The sequence below is a fragment of the Hordeum vulgare genome, chromosome 7H (genome assembly GCF_904849725.1).
Source record: "Hordeum vulgare subsp. vulgare chromosome 7H, MorexV3_pseudomolecules_assembly, whole genome shotgun sequence".
NCBI classification, from domain to species: Eukaryota; Viridiplantae; Streptophyta; class Magnoliopsida; order Poales; family Poaceae; genus Hordeum; species Hordeum vulgare.
The window spans coordinates 491163833-491168473 of NC_058524.1; the positions used below are offsets into that span (position 1 = coordinate 491163833).

Consider the following 4641-nt stretch of genomic DNA (forward strand, 5'->3'; position numbering starts at 1 on the left):
GCTGAACTATATAATGTCAGCAAAAGGTGCAGAAAGAAAATAAAAATAAAGGATGAAACCAAAATCATCTATGTTTTCTGTTGCTTCAAGGAAGAGCACTCTCTCGGGCAAAAGACATTCCATTCTCACCAAATCAAACTATTTAAAAAGGGCCTTAGATGTTAGCAAAAAGCTACTGCGATTCTAATTATATCTAAATGTACTCAACAAAAGACCAAAATAAAAATAGAATGAAGGTGTAAGTTTACGACGTCCAAGAAATAATTGGCTACATTATAGTACTTAAATTGGATCCTCTCGACAACATATACACATCAATACAGAGGTAGCTTGAAACTGTAGCCATTCAAAATAGAGTGATATAATGAAGTGAAACTAAAGATTAGTATAGTTAGTGCAGGTTCAGGACCACGGTTCAGGACTAAGGGGACTAAGCTCACAGTTCTTTCAACAAAAAGGAAAGCAAGAAAGTGAGTTTGGTAGAGCTAGTGCACACATCCTGAGTATACAAAGCAATGATATGACAACACATATCCTGCTCTTATCCTCGGTATACAAAGTAGTGATATGTGTCTAAGTATATATTTTTTGCCATGGTTTCTAGAATAGGTATGAAAAAATATATGACAGCACCCATCCGGGGTATACAAAGCAATGAGACAACGATAAGCGGGACACAAGGTATAAATACAACAAGCAACAATAAGTAATAGTAAGGAAGAAAGGACACAACACACGGAACACACACAATTCAGTAAAATACTGCATATGAAATGAGAAAAAGTAAAGAAGGATGAAGGAGGAAGACATAACCTTGGCAAGACGAAAGTGAGCGCACAAGGCGCCGGGCCAGCTAAACTGGTGGCGTCGGGCCAACTAAACTACAACATGATCTAGAACACGGAAAAAAAATTGCCGGAGAAGACAACTTGGTAGTAGAAGCAACTAAATCAGAACGCACACAAACTTTCCTTGTACTGAGTAATGCGTACAATATATTTTTATTTAACCAACGGATGTGTAAACGCACATAAGACATATTAGGCATGAGAAACAAACTGGATGCAGGACCACAAGCTGAATATCAAATGGAACAAATAAAACAGTGAATCACCTCTTTGCGAGCAAGAAGTTTCTTGTTGAAAACCATTCAAAGCTGAATTTTAACATTGGAAGCCATGACACTCCAAATTGTGTCATGTTTCTCCAAAGTACTTACACAGTTAGTACACATGATAGTAGATGATTCTCAACAATTCCAAAGTAATTGAAGCGTGCCCAAGAGCCTGGAATAAGGGACAGACAAGATAAACCACCTTACAGTTCTATGGTAGTAGCATAATTGAAGGCACCTATTTGTATTATTAATATTAAAAGAAGCAAGGATTTCCCAATTGACTCAATAAAGAACAATACATATGAAACACAATAGGCATACCAATAAAATACACCCACATATATTTGCTCACACTTAGACATTCTCACATGGTAAATATTAGGAAAATTCTACAATCTATATCATAAACGTTAATACTTATAGGATGAACCCAAACCATTAGTGTTTTCTATGTGCTGAAATCAAGACTATTCATGGAAAAATTACATTATATTTTCACCAAATATCACAATTTAAATGCCACTTCAAATCCGGTGCCCGGTGTTGTGGGCTCGGCCGCCTCCGGCAACGGAACCTGCAGGTGAAAGGCGAAACAGAGAGCGTCAGAAAGCTGAGTGAAAGGTGAAAGGCGAAACAGTGATTCTGTAATCAGGTTCAACTGGTTCTTGCGATGAACTGAGTCGATGAGCTCTGTATGCCTGCGCACGACCTATCTAGCAATCAAAAGAACAAGAGGCGCGGCGCAGCGGTGGGGGCGGGTACCTGCGGGTCGGCTTCGGGGAAGACGGACTGGAGCGCCTCGACGGAGTCGAACTCCATGCTGATTCCGAGGTCGGCGACCGCGATCGCAGCGGCGGACGGCGAGCACCGGCCCCGCTTCGCCTACAGCACCTCGAAAGGGTCGTCTAGGAAGGAGGCCGCCCCACGCTTCCGGGTGCCCGCGACCTCCACCGGCATGGCCGCGCGCCGGGTGGTTCCGGCCGGCCCGGGGAGAAAGGGGTCGGGGTTTCGACGACAAGGTTGGCGCGTGCTCCTTTGCTAGGTGTCCCTGCGCTCGATGGTTTGCAGTGCGGCGAGGCGATGCGGGGTGGGGGTGGGGTGGGTTTGTTTATACTCAGGCAAGTGAAAGGGCGAGATGATGGCACCAGGGTGAGAGCCGTGGCGAGCACCATCTTCACACGGCTTGAACCTGCACATCGGGGCGCTCACACCACCATGGATGTGGATCTGAACTGGCTGCTCGATCTTGGTCAAGTAGGAGGTGAGGAGGCAGCCGGTGGTGGGGATAAGGCGAGGGGGAAGTGGTGGGGCACACGTTGTGGGGGAACGCGCTGGCGGCGGCGGCTGAGGCTATGGGGGATGGCGCCGGTGAGTGGTGGCGGCGGCAGCACACGAGGGAGAGGGAGATCGACAGAGGGGAATAGGGGAACGGGGGGCTAGGGATGGGGCGTCGACGTGGGCATTACCAGCGAGCCTATCACATGCGAGGCCATGGATCCCTCCCTAGAAACAGATCGTGGCCATCCACTTCTACTACATCCAACGCTCCAAAACCCTCCCCTCATACAACACACCTCTATCATTTTTTTTCCAATCGGTAGCACTTAATGACCAATTTGTGCAATAGTATCATGACCTAATGAACGCAAAAGGTCATAACATTATGGGCATTGGACCCTCTTAGACTTGCCATGACTAATTTCAGAATTTTGGTCATGGATCAATGACCAATTAAACCACCGTCATTTTTTGGTCACAATTGAGCATTTTTCTTGTAGTGCATGTTGGTCCCAATCAGCCATAGGATCTGAGAAATTGTCATTTAATTGGAGGTATTACTTGAACAACCCTTGGAACACGTTTTTTATTTTAGCAATCATTGTTGCAGCTTCATTCCCAAACTCCAGGCCAAATCGAAACTCAATATATTTCAACTTGAATTGTGGGTCCAAAATCACGGGAATACAGAGGCTCAACCATGACAACTTCCAATACCTTTTGAATTTTCTCTTCATATATTTGACTGTTGTGCCCATCTGAGAATCCTCTTCATAATGTTGTTGCTCTAATGCCAGCTTCACTTTCCACATTTCATGGAAATACAAGTTAGAAGTTGGATATTTTGTGTCGGATATCAAATTGGTGGCTTCATAAAATACCTTCAGCAGCCTGCAAACATCTTCGACATTTTCCCAATCCTCAAAAGATGGCTGGAAGGTATATTGTTTATCTTGAACGGTCAATGAGTCAAACACTCCACGATACTCTTTGCTATATCAATCATCATGTAGGTTGAGTTCCATCGAGTTGGAACATCAATACTTGGAGTTTTCCTACATTGTACACCATGTTGTTGAATGATCTCTTGGGGAGTTTTTCCTTTCGACTCGGCGAGCTTCGAATATATTTCACACTTTCACGTATCAGATTGATCACTGGACCAAGGAAGTTCAATCCTGCTTGACATATCAGATTTATGACATGGACGGCACACCGTTGGTGAAACAGCTTGTCACCACCAACTAACATATTATTAAGGAGCAGGTGTTTCCTCAATAGCTTCATCATTGCACCATTGTTGGATGCATTGACGAGTGTCACAGCAAACAAATTATCTTCAATGTTCCACTCTCTTACAATATATACCATGATGTTGAACATTGCAGCACCTGTGTGCGGCGTCTCCATAGCTGCTAATTTAACTATCCTCTTCTGCGGCTTCCATTCCTCGTCAATGAAGTGAGTTGTGATGCAAATGTACCCGACTGTCTGATTTGATGTCCACAAGTCCGTAGTCAAAGAAATCTTGGATCTGGAGTTTTGGAACATCCCTTGCAGTATTCGCTTCTCTTCCTTAAATGCTTTCATGCAATCATCCTTCACTGTTTTTCTGCATATCATCTTGAAACTTGGATTTAGACTAGAAACAAATATTCTGAATCCATCATACTCCATCAATAAGAATGCCAACTCATGCAACACGATTATTCTTGTTCAAGCCCTTGCAACGTTGCTTTTTCCGAGTGGTGTCTAGACCAATGTAAGAAGCACGGAATGATTACTTTTATCAGAAAACGCGGATCTTGGCTTATGAGATGGGTTCATTTCAAGCTTGACATGCGAAGCACCGAGGGTAGATACATTCTAACTATACTAAACCTAGCTAGGTTTCTTTTTTGTGTTTTTTTTTGACTTTTTTTTGCAGGGTTAATCAGGCCAATCAGGAGGTGACACCTTATTTAGTGGGGGATTTGGCTGGGTAAGATCTCGGGTGTGCCCAATGATTTTACATGAGATTTGAGACATTTAAGTTGTTGTATTGTCTGTTTGTGCATAAGTGCTTGTATCTGATTTGGCTACATGTATTAAATAGATCTGGTTGACTAGCTTTTTTGGCAGGTCATAGATGCATACCGTGATTCAATTTTGCCGCTTAGTGCATGCATGCACAAGCGGTGGGTGATTGAGCACCTGTGCTCTTTTTCATTGACTAGCAAATATGTCGTGCGTTGCAACGAGAAAAA

At 43.5% G+C, this 4641-nt stretch overlaps 1 long non-coding RNA gene across 1 annotated transcript; it reads right to left on the bottom strand.

The window, feature by feature from the left end:
• Positions 1-1370: 1370 nt before the first annotated feature.
• Positions 1371-1994, bottom strand: LOC123412060. Its single transcript, XR_006613392.1, has 2 exons — positions 1880-1994; positions 1371-1691 (listed from the first exon to the last, which is right to left on the bottom strand). It is a non-coding gene; the product is annotated as an uncharacterized LOC123412060 (long non-coding RNA).
• Between the last annotated feature and the right edge of the window lie 2647 nt (positions 1995-4641).